This window comes from Hyla sarda, chromosome 4, assembly GCF_029499605.1.
Source record: "Hyla sarda isolate aHylSar1 chromosome 4, aHylSar1.hap1, whole genome shotgun sequence".
Taxonomy (NCBI): Eukaryota; Metazoa; Chordata; class Amphibia; order Anura; family Hylidae; genus Hyla; species Hyla sarda.
In genome coordinates, this window is record NC_079192.1 from 375,972,406 (window position 1) to 375,984,266 (window position 11,861).

Genomic DNA, 11,861 nt, shown 5'->3' on the forward strand with positions numbered 1-11,861 from the left:
GTACCGCACCTGTCTCAGCCGTCAACTGGGGTTGAGTCGCTATCGGGTGGAACGACCTGGGGGTTACCTGCCGCTGCAAGTCCATCCCGCTTTGCGGCGGGCTCTGGTGAAAACCAGTAACCCCTTAGACTCTGTTCCCCTGGTACGGCCCACGTCATCACCCCAATGACAAAGAGGATCCACCACCAGTATCCTCACTGCATTCCTATCTGGACCCTGACATACGTACAGTTTAAACTTATTAGAGGAGGACAATACTCTCTGTTACAAACTGTATTAGGCTACAAAAACAAGTGTGTAGCTTTGGCTGGACTTTCACTTTTAGTAATGAGCGTCAGGGGCCATATTTGAATTTGCAAAATTTCGCGAATATATTGACAATTATTTGTCCTATGTTCGCAACCTGTATCAGGCACTAAAAGAAGTTGACTATGGCTTTTAGTGCTCACCCTAACTGGCCCCTATTAGCTTTATAGTTGTAGTACACACCAGTGCTGCAACACTGAGTCGCTGTATAGTACAGCCCTGTAACGGACCGTTTCAGCAGACAAGGGGTTAAAAACTGTTTAGGCGATCATCCCCTTTTCAGAAACACAGGCACAGCTACTGCAGAACACCAAACTCCCAAACTGGATACAAAATAGCACTCCAAACTGGAACCTCACGAATAGCTGCTAGCAGACGAACAGGAAAAGCTCCCAAGCGGCTTACTCACCCGGCAATCAGTCTCTAACAGCATACAGTGAATCCCTCCAAGAACGAAACAAGGCTCCATGTTGAGGGTCAAGCAGAATCTGGCTTTAATGGGGCTACCTGCCCGGTATTTATGCAGGTCTCCACCAGGAGGACACTCCCCTAGGGGACCTGATGGAAGACTGCAGAACATAGTGGACAGTAGCCAATCACAGTGGCTTCAACATAAGCCCTTCATACTTTACCCATACCTCCTTCCTCTCTATCCCCCAGACAACTGGGAAGAAATCCAATTATCTTCCAGGACGAATAAAATCCAATTATCTCCCAGGACGAGGAAATCCAATTATCTCCCAGGGATAGAGGCAGACTCCATTGAGCACATGGTTGCAAAAAGACATAAAACTACACAATGCCACAATTACTACATAAAACATATACATGTGACATATCCCCAGATAGCTTAGGTCTGAGCGCACATTATCAAATGGTGCTCAGACCACACACATATAGTTCAATTGCCATGGAGCTAAAGTCTTTCCGATAGTCTTTCATTAAATGAATGGGCTCCATGGCATAGCTATATGGGGTATCACCGCTCACACTGAGCAAGTACCGAATGACCCCACTGTATTTAAAGGGCCAGAATGGGTGACTTACACTCTTTTTAATACTGTTTTTAAAGCGCCCAATCTCCCAGGGCCATAGTCCAAAGGCAGCAGGTGGGCAACCCGGCTTCTCTAATGCAATGTGGCGAGATTGGTCTCATCACAAGCCCAGTACAGTATTATTAGGCACTAAAAGCAGGTGACTATGGCTGCCCCTACTAACTTTAGGGTCACTGTGTAGTACACCCAAAAGTGTACTTTCTCTCTCTCTTCCCTGTCAGTGTTTTTCTGCAATTCTTCTTGTGGTGAATTGCTGATGTAATGCTGTTTTCCTGTGCAACACAAACTGCTCTCTCTCTGCAATAAAATGCTAAAATGGCTGGCTGCAGCAATGGCTGACGATTATATAGGCCTGCGACATCACAAGGCTGGCTGGTTGGCTGCTGATAGGCTGCATGCTGCATGTGATTCAGGGTGATCCAGAGTTTGTTGCCCCATGTTCTCACATGTGGAGCCGTGATTTTAGATGCCCTGGAACCTGGACCGCACTAAATGGAGTTTCATGCGATTTGTTTTATTGAATCTCGGTGATATTTGGATTTGTTATGAATCAAAATTTTCAAGAAATTATTTGGGTTAAAAAGAATAATATCCCTGCAGCTATTGCCTGTATGTCTCTTTACAGAGACAAAGGAAGTGTGGGTGGGGCAAGAAGGACTCTGTGCAGGCTTCTGGCCAGGAGGGGCACGTCGCAGAGCCCTGCTTGTCCTCAGTGTACAGAGCCCTGCTTGTCCTCACTGCACAGAGCCCTGTTTGTCCTCAGTGTACAGAGCCCTGATTGTCCTCAGTGTGCAGAGCCCTGCTTGTCCTCAGTGCACAGAGTCCTGCTTGTCCTCAGTGCACAGAGCCCTGATTGTCCTCAGTGCACATAGCCCTGCTTGTCCTCAGTGCATAGAGCCCTGCTTGTCTTCAGTACACAGAGCCCTGCACGTCCTCAGTGTACAGAGCCCTGATTGTCCTCAGTGCAAAGAGCCCTGCTTGTCCTCAGTGCACAGAGCCCTGATTGTCCTCAGTGCACAGGGCCCTGCTTGTCCTCATTGCATAGAGCCCTGCTTGTCTTCAGTGCACAGAGCCCTGCACGTCCTCAGTGTACAGAGCCCTGATTGTCCTCAGTGCAAAGAGCCCTGCTTGTCCTATATGCACAGAGCCATGCTTGTCCTCATTACACAGAGCCCTGATTGTCCTCAGTGCACAGAGCCCTGCTTGTCCTCAGTGCACAGAGCCCTGCTTGTCCTCACTAAACAGAGCCCTGCTTGTCCTCACTGCACAGAGCCCTGCTTATCCTCAGTGTACAGAGCCCTGCTTGTCCTCACTGCACAGAGTCCTGCTTGTCCTGAGTGCATTATGCCCTGCTTGTCTTCAGTGCACAGAGCCCTGCACGTCCTCAGTGTACAGAGCCCTGATTGTCCTCAGTGCAAAGAGCCCTGCTTGTCCTATATGCACAGAGCCATGCTTGTCCTCAGTACACAGAGCCCTGATTGTCCTCAGTGCACAGAGCCCTGCTTGTCCTCAGTGCACAGAGCCCTGCTTGTCCTCAGTGCACAGAGCCCTGCTTGTCCTCACTGCACAGAGCCCTGCTTTTCCTCACTGCACAGAGTCCTGATTGTCCTCAGTGTGCAGAGCCCTGCTTGTCCTCAGTGCACAGAGCCCTGATTGTCCTCAGTGCACAGAGCCCTGCGTGTCCTCACTGCACAGAGTCCTGCTTGTCCTGAGTGCATAGTGCCCTGCTTGTCCTCAGTGCACAGAGCCCTGTTTGTCCTCTGTGTACAGAGCCCTGCTTTTCCTCACTGCACAGATCCCTGCTTGTCCTCAGTGTACAGAGCCCTGCTTTTCCTCACTGCACAGAGCCCTGATTGTCCTCAGTGCACAGAGCCCTGCTTGTCCTCAGTGCACAGAGCCCTGCATGTCCTCAGTGTACAGAGCCCTGCTTGTCCTCAGTTCACAGAGCCCTGCTTGTCCTCAGTGCACATAGCCCTGCTTGTCCTCAGTGCACAGAGCCCTGCTTGTCCTCACTGCAGAGAGCCCTGCTTGTCCTCACGGCACAGAGCCCGCTTGTCCTCAGTGTACAGAGGCCTGCTTGTCCTCAAGGCACAGAGCCCTGATTGTCTTCAGTGCACAGAGCCCTGCATGTCCTCAGTGTACAGAGCCCTGCTTGTCCTCGCTGCACAGAGCCCTGCTTGTCCTCACTGCACAGAGCCCTGCTTGTCCTCATTGCACAGAGCCCTGCTTGTCCTCACTGCACAGAGCCCTGCTGGTCCTCACTGCAGAGAGCCCTGATTGTCCTCAGTGTACAGAGCCCCGCTTGTCCTCAGTGCAAAGAGCCCTGCTTGTCCTCACGGCATAGAGCCCTGATTGTCCTCAGTGCATAGAGCCCTGCATGTCCTCAGTGTACAGAGCCCTGCTTGTCCTCAGTGTACAGAGGCCTGCTTGTCCTCAAGGCACAGAGCCCTGATTGTCTTCAGTGCACAGAGCCCTGGATGTCCTCAGTGTACAGAGCCCTGCTTGTCCTCACTGCATAGAGCCCTGCTTGTTCTCACTGCACAGAGCCCTGCTTGTCCTCACTGCAGAGAGCTCTGCTTGTCCTCAGTGTACAGAGCCCCGCTTGTCCTCAGTGTACAGAGTCCTGCTTGTCCTCACTGCACAGAGCCCTGCTTGTCCTCAGTGCACAGAGCCCTGCATGTCCTCAGTGCAAAGAGCCCTGCTTGTCCTCACGGCACAGAGCCCTGATTGTCCTCAGTGCACAGACCCCTGCATGTCCTCAGTGTACAAAGCCCCGCTTGTCCTCAGTGTACAGAGGCCTGCTTGTCCTCAAGGCACAGAGCCCTGTTTGTCTTCAGTGCACAGAGTCCTGCATGTCCTCAGTGTACAGAGCCCTTCTTGTCCTCAGTGTACAGAGCCCTTCTTGTCCTCACTGCACAGAACCCTGCTTGTCCTCACTGCACAGAGCCCTGCTTGTCCTCACTGCACAGAGCCCTGCTTGTCCTCACTGCAGAGAGCCCTGCTTGTACTAAGTGTACAGAGCCCCGCTTGTCCTCAGTGTACAGAGGCCTGCTTGTACTCACTGCACAGAGCCCAGCTTGTCCTCACTGCACAGAGCCCTGCTTGTCCTCACTGCACAGAGCCCTACTTGTCCTCACTGCACAGAGCCCTGCTTGTCCTCACTGCACAGAGCCCTGCTTTTCCTCACTGCACAGAGACCTGCATGTCCTCAGTGCACACAACCCTGCTTTTCCTCACTGCACAGAGCCCTGCATGTCCTCAGTGAACAGAGCCCTGCTTGTCCTCAGTGCACAGAGTCCTGCTTGTCCTCAGTGTTCAGAGCCCTGATTGTCCTCAGTGCACAGATCCCTGCATGTCCTCAGTGTACAGAGCCCTGCTTGTCCTCAGTGCACAAAGCCCTGCATTTCCTCACTGCACAGAGCTTTGCTTGTCCTCACTGCACAAAGCCCTGCTTGTCCTCAGTGTACAGAGCCCCGCTTGTCCTCAGTGTACAGAGACCTGCTTGTTCTCACTGCACAGAGCCCTGATTGTCCTCAGTGCACAGAGCCCTGCTTGTCCTCACTGCACAGAGTCCTGCTTGTCCTCAGTGTACAGAGCCCTGATTGTCCTCAGTGCACAGAACCCTGCATGTCCTCAGTGTACAGAGCCCTGCTTGTCCTCACTGCACAGAGCCCTGCATTTCCTCACTGCACATAGCCTTGCTTGTCCTCAGTGTTCAGAGCCCTGATTGTCCTCAGTGCACAGATCCCTGCATGTCCTCAGTGTACAGAGCCCTGCTTGTCCTCAGTGCACAGAGCCCTGCATTTCCTCACTGCACAGAGCTTTGCTTGTCCTCACTGCACAAAGCCCTGCTTGTCCTCAGTGTACAGAGCCCCGCTTGTCCTCAGTGTACAGAGACCTGCTTGTTCTCACTGCACAGAGCCCTGATTGTCTTCAGTGCACAGAGCCCTGCATGTCCTCAGTGTACAGAGCCCTTCTTGTCCTCACTGCACAGAGCCCTGCTTGTTCTCACTGCACAGAGCCCTGCTTGTTCTAAATGCACAGAGCCCTGCTTGTCCTCACTGCACAGAGCCCTGCTTGTCCTCACTGCAGAGAGCCCTGCTTGTACTCAGTGTACAGAGCCCCGCTTGTCCTCAGTGTACAGAGGCCTGCTTGTCCTCACTGCACAGAGCCCTGATTGTCCTCAGTTCACAGAGCCCTGCATGTCCTCAGTGTACAGAGCCCTGCTTGTCCTCAGTGCACAGAGCCCTGCTTGTCCTCACTGCACAGAGCCCTGCTTGTCCTCAGTGCACAGAGCCCTGCTTGTCCTCACTGCACAGAGCCATGCTTTTCCTGACTGCACAGAGCCCTGCATGTCCTCAGTGCACACAACCCTGCTTGTCCTCACTGCACAGAGCCCTGTTTTTCCTCACTGCACAGAGCCCTGCATGTCCTCAGTGCACAGAGCCCTGCTTGTCCTCACTGCACAGAGTCCTGCTTGTCCTCAGTGTACAGAGCCCTGATTGTCCTCAGTGCACAGAACCCTGCATGTCCTCAGTGTACAGAGCCCTGCTTGTCCTCAGTGCACAGAGCCCTGCATTTCCTCACTGCACATAGCCTTGCTTGTCCTCAGTGCACAGAGCCCTGCTTGTCTTCAATGCACAGAGCCCTGCTTGTCCTCAGTGTACAGAGCCCCGCTTGTCCTCAGTGTACAGAGATCTGCTTGTTCTCACTGCACAGAGCCCTGATTGTCCTCAGTGCACAGACACCTGCATGCCCTCAGTGTAAAGAGCCCTGCTTGTTCTAACTCAACAGAGCCATGCTTGTCCTCAGTGTACAGAGCCCTGCTTGTCCTCAGTGAACAGAGCCCTGCATGTCCTCAGTGCACAGAGCCCTTTATGTCCTCAGTGCACAGAGCCCTGCTTGTCCTCAGTGCACAGAGCCCTGCATTTCCTCACTGCACAGAGCCTTGCTTGTCCTCAGTGCACAGAGCCCTGCTTGTCCTCACTGCACAGAGCCCTGCTTGTCCTCAGTGTACAGAGCCCCGCTTGTCCTCAGTGTACAGAGACCTGCTTGTTCTCACTGCACAGAGCCCTGATTGTCCTCAGTGCACAGACACCTGCATGTCCTCAGTGTAAAGAGCCCTGCTTGTTCTAACTCAACAGAGCCATGCTTGTCCTCAGTGTACAGAGCCCTGCTTGTCCTCAGTGCACAGAGCCCTGCATGTCCTCAGTGCACAGAGCCCTTTATGTCCTCAGTGCACAGAGCCCTGCTTGTCCTCAGTGCACAGAGCCCTGCATTTCCTCACTGCACAGAGCCCTGCTTGCCCTCAGAGCACAGAGCCCTGCTTGTCCTCACTGCACAGAGCCCTGCTTTTCCTCGCTAGACAGAGGCATGCTTGTCCTCACTGCACAGAGCCCTGCATGTCCTCACTGCACAGAGCCCTGCTTGTCCTCAGTGCCCAGAGTCCTGTTTGTCCTCAGTGCACAGAGCCCTGCATGTCCTCAGTGCACAGAGCCCTGCTTGTCCTCGGTGCACATAGCCCTGCCTTTCCTCAAGGCACAGAGCCCTGATTGTCCTCAGTGCACAGAGCCCTGCTTCTCCTCAGTGCACAGAGCCCTGCTTCTCCTCACAGCACAGAGCCTTGCTTGTCCTCAGTGCACAGAGCCCAGCTTGTCCTCACTGCACAGAGCCCTGCTTGTCCTCAGTGTACAGAGCCCCACTTGTCCTCAGTGTACAGAGACCTGCTTGTTCTCACTGCACAGAGCCCTGATTGTCCTCAGTGCACAGAGCCCTGCATGTCCTCAGTGTAAATAGCCCTGCTTGTCTTCACTCCACAGAGCCATGCTTGTCCTCGGTGCACAGAGCCCTCCTTGTCCTCGCTGAACAGAGCCCTGCTTTTCCTCACTGAACAGAGTCCTTCTTGTCCTCAGTATACAGAGCCCCGCTTGTCCTCAGTGCACAGAGCCCTGCATGTCCTCAATGTAAAGAGCCCTGCTTGTCCTCACTCCACAGAGCCATGCTTGTCCTCAGTGCACAGAGCCCTCCTTGGCCTCGCTGCACAGAGCCCTGCTTTTCCTCAGTGCACAGAGCCCTGCTTGTCCTCACTGCACGGAGCTCTGCTTTTCCTCACTGCACAGAGTCCTGCTTGTCCTCAGTGTACAGAGCCCTGCTTGTCCTCAGTGCACAGAGCCCTGCATGTCCTCAGTGCACAGAGCCCTTCATGTCCTCAGTGCACAGAGCCCTGCTTGTCCTCAGTGCACAGAGCCCTGCATTTCCTCACTGCACAGAGCCCTGCTTGCCCTCAGAGCACAGAGCCCTGCTTGTCCTCACTGCACAGAGCCCTGCTTTTCCTCGCTGCACAGAGGCATGCTTGTCCTCACTGCACAGAGCCCTGTATCTCCTCAGTGCACAGAGCCCTGCTTGTCCTCAGTGCCCAGAGTCCTGCTTGTCCTCAGTGTACAGAGCCATGCTTGCCATCATTGCACAGAGCCCTGCTTGTCCTCAGTGTACAGAGCCCTGTTTGTCCTCACTGCACAGAGCCCTGCATGTCCTCAGTGCACAGAGCCCTGCTTGTCCTCAGTGCACAGAGCCCTGCCTTTCCTCGCTGCACAGAGCCCTGATTGTCCTCAGTGCACAGAGCCCTGCTTGTCCTCAGTGCATAGAGCCCTGCATGTCCTCAGTGTACAGAGCCCCGCTTGTCCTCACTGCAAAAAGCCCTGCTTGTCCTCACGGCACAGAGCCCTGATTGTCCTCCGTGCATAGAGCCCTGCTTGTCCTCAGTGTACAGAGGCCTGCTTGTCCTCAAGGCACAGAGCCCTGATTGTCTTCAGTGCACAGAGCCCTGCATGTCCTCAGTGTACAGAGCCCTGCTTGTCCTCACTGCATAGAGCCCTGCTTGTTCTCACTGCACAGAGCCCTGCTTGTCCTCACTGCAGAGAGCTCTGCTTGTCCTCAGTGTACAGAGCCCCGCTTGTCCTCAGTGTACAGAGTCCTGCTTGTCCTCACTGCACAGAGCCCTGCTTGTCCTCAGTGCACAGAGCCCTGCATGTCCTCAGTGCAAAGAGCCCTGCTTGTCCTCACGGCACAGAGCCCTGATTGTCCTCAGTGCAAAGAGCCCTGCATGTCCTCAGTGTACAAAGCCCCGCTTTTCCTCAGTGTACAGAGGCCTGCTTGTCCTCAAGGCACAGAGCCCTGTTTGTCTTCAGTGCACAGAGTCCTGCATGTCCTCACTGCACAGAGCCCTGCTTGTCCTCACTGCACAGAGCCCTGCTTGTCCTCACTGCACAGAGCCCTGCTTTTCCTCACTGCACAGAGACCTGCATGTCCTCATTGCACACAATCCTGCTTGTCCTCACTGCACAGAGCCCTGCTTTTCCTCGCTGCACAGAGGCATGCTTGTCCTCACTGCACAGAGCCCTGTATCTCCTCAGTGCACAGAGCCCTGCTTGTCCTCAGTGCCCAGAGTCCTGCTTGTCCTCAGTGTACAGAGCCCTGCTTGCCATCAGTGCACAGAGCCCGGCTTGTCCTCAGTGTACAGAGCCCTGTTTGTCCTCAGTGCACAGAGCCCTGCCTTTCCTCACTGCACAGAGCCCTGATTGTCCTCAGTGCACAGAGCCCTGCATGTCCTCAGTGCACAGGGCCCTTCATGTCCTCAGTGCACAGAGCCCTGCTTGTCCTCAGTGCACAGAGCCCTGCATTTCCTCACTGCACGGAGCCCTGCTTGCCCTCGGAGCACAGAGCCCTGCTTGTCCTCACTGCACAGAGCCCTGCTTTTCCTCGCTGCACAGAGGCATGCTTGTCCTCACTGCACAGAGCCCTGTATCTCCTCAGTGCACAGAGCCCTGCTTGTCCTCAGTGCCCAGAGTCCTGCTTGTCCTCAGTGTACAGAGCCATGCTTGCCATCAGTGCACAGAGCCCTGCTTGTCCTCAGTGTACAGAGCCCTGTTTGTCCTCACTGCACAGAGCCCTGCATGTCCTCAGTGCACAGAGCCCTGCTTGTCCTCAGTGCACAGAGCCCTGCCTTTCCTCACTGCACAGAGCCCTGATTGTCCTCAGTGCACAGAGCCCTGCTTGTCCTCAGTGCATAGAGCCCTGCATGTCCTCAGTGTACAGAGCCCCGCTTGTCCTCACTGCAAAAAGCCCTGCTTGTCCTCACGGCACAGAGCCCTGATTGTCCTCCGTGCATAGAGCCCTGCTTGTCCTCAGTGTACAGAGGCCTGCTTGTCCTCAAGGCACAGAGCCCTGATTGTCTTCAGTGCACAGAGCCCTGCATGTCCTCAGTGTACAGAGCCCTGCTTGTCCTCACTGCATAGAGCCCTGCTTGTTCTCACTGCACAGAGCCCTGCTTGTCCTCACTGCAGAGAGCTCTGCTTGTCCTCAGTGTACAGAGCCCCGCTTGTCCTCAGTGTACAGAGTCCTGCTTGTCCTCACTGCACAGAGCCCTGCTTGTCCTCAGTGCACAGAGCCCTGCATGTCCTCAGTGCAAAGAGCCCTGCTTGTCCTCACGGCACAGAGCCCTGATTGTCCTCAGTGCAAAGAGCCCTGCATGTCCTCAGTGTACAAAGCCCCGCTTGTCCTCAGTGTACAGAGGCCTGCTTGTCCTCAAGGCACAGAGCCCTGTTTGTCTTCAGTGCACAGAGCCCTGCATGTCCTCACTGCACAGAGCCGTGCTTGTCCTCACTGCACAGAGCCCTGCTTGTCCTCACTGCACAGAGCCCTGCTTTTCCGCACTGCACAGAGCCCTGCATGTCCTCAGTGCACAGAGCCCTGCTTGTCCTCAGTGTACAGAGCCCTGATTGTCCTCAGTGAACAGATCCCTGCATGTCCTCAGTGTACAGAGCCCTGCTTGTCCTCAGTGCACAGAGCCCTGCATTTCCTCACTGCACAGAGCCTTGCTTGTCCTCACTGCACAAAGCCCTGCTTGTCCTCAGTGTACAGAGCCCCGCTTGTCCTCAGTGTACAGAGACCTGCTTGTTCTCACTGCACAGAGCCCTGATTGTCTTCAGTGCACAGAGCCCTGCATGTCCTCAGTGTACAGAGCCCTTCTTGTCCTCACTGCACAGAGCCCTGCTTGTCCTCACTGCACAGAGCCCTGCTTGTCCTAATTGCACAGAGCCCTGCTTGTCCTCACTGCAGAGAGCCCTGCTTGTACTCAGTGTACAGAGCCCCGCTTGTCCTCGGTGTACAGAGGCCTGCTTGTCCTCACTGCACAGAGCCCTGATTGTCCTCAGTGCACAGAGCCCTGCATGTCCTCAGTGTACAGAGCCCTGCTTGTCCTCACTGCACAGAGCCTTGCTTGTCCTCAGTGCACAGAGCCCTGCTTGTCCCCACTGCACAGAGCCATGCTTGTCCTCAGTGTACAGAGCCCCGCTTGTCCTCAGTGTACAGAGACTTGCTTGTTCTCACTGCACAGAGCCCTGATTGTCCTCAGTGCACAGACACCTGCATGTCCTCAGTGTAAAGAGCCCGGCTTGTTCTAACTCAACAGAGCCATGCTTGTCCTCAGTGCACAGAGCCCTCCTTGGCCTCGCTGCACAGAGCCCTGCTTTTCCTCAGTGCACAGAGCCCTGCTTGTCCTCACTGCACGGAGCTCTGCTTTTCCTCACTGCACAGAGTCCTGCTTGTCCTCAGTGTACAGAGCCCTCCTTGTCCTCAGTGCACAGAGCCCTGCATGTCCTCAGTGCACAGAGCCCTGCTTGTCCTCAGTGCACAGAGCCCTGCATTTCCTCACTGCACAGAGCCCTGCTTGCCCTCAGAGCACAGAGCCCTGCTTGTCCTCACTGCACAGAGCCCTGCTTTTCCTCGCTGCACAGAGGCATGCTTGTCCTCAGTGCACAGAGCCCTGCTTGTCCTCAGTGCACAGAGCCCTGCTTCTCCTCACTGCACAGAGCCTTGCTTGTCCTCAGTGCACAGAGCCCTGCCTTTCCCCACTGCACAGAGCCCTGATTGTCCTCAGTGCACAGAGCCCTGCTTGTCCTCAGTGCACAGAGCCCTGCTTCTCCTCACTGCACAGAGCCTTGCTTGTCCTCAGTGCACAGAGCCCAGCTTGTCCTCACTGCACAGAGCCCTGCTTGTCCTCAGTGTACAGAGCCCAAATTGTCCTCAGTGTACAGAGACCTGCTTGTTCTCACTGCACAGAGCCCTGATTGTCCTCAGTGCACAGACCCCTGCATATCCTCAGTGTAAAGAGCCCTGCTTGTCCTCACTCCACAGAGCCATGCTTGTCCTCAGTGCACAGAGCCCTCCTTGTCCTCGCTGCACAGAGCCCTGCTTTTCCTCACTGAACAGAGTCCTTCTTGTCCTCAGTATACAGAGCCCCGCTTGTCCTCACTGCACAGAGCCCTGCATGTCCTCAGTGTAAAGAGCCCTGCTTGTCCTCACTCCACAGAGCCATGCTTGTCCTCAGTGCACAGAGCCCTCCTTGGCCTCGCTGCACAGAGCCCTGTTTTCCTCACTGCATAGAGCCCTGCTTGTCCTCACTGCACGGAGCTCTGCTTTTCCTCACTGCACAGAGTCCTG